Below are 414 nucleotides of genomic sequence, written 5' to 3'. Positions count from 1 at the left end.
CGATATAAAAAATTTGGAAACTTAAATTCAATTTTTAATTTCAAATATCAAATGACGGGTATGATAAATGAATATGAAATTTAAATAGCAAAAGTAAGTTTTAAATTACTTATTTCAAATATCAGGACAAAAAAATGGATACAAAAAAAGAACGGATAATTTAATTAGTTAACTACAAGCTATATAATGTTGTTTTTAAAAAAAACATGTAAATGATTTTATTTATATAAAAATAATTACGAACATATAGAGGGAAATAACGGGTACAAAAAGGGAACATGTAATTCAAAAAAAAATTATCTAAACTATTTCTCATCAAAAACAAGACAATATAAAACAATTTGGAAACTTAAATTCAATTTCAACTTTCAAATATCAAATGACGAGTATGATACAAGAATATGAAATTTAAAT

The sequence above is a fragment of the Capsella rubella genome, unplaced genomic scaffold (genome assembly GCF_000375325.1).
Source record: "Capsella rubella cultivar Monte Gargano unplaced genomic scaffold, Caprub1_0 scaffold_4, whole genome shotgun sequence".
NCBI classification, from domain to species: domain Eukaryota; kingdom Viridiplantae; phylum Streptophyta; class Magnoliopsida; order Brassicales; family Brassicaceae; genus Capsella; species Capsella rubella.
Note: the sequence above shows the minus strand (reverse complement) of the source record.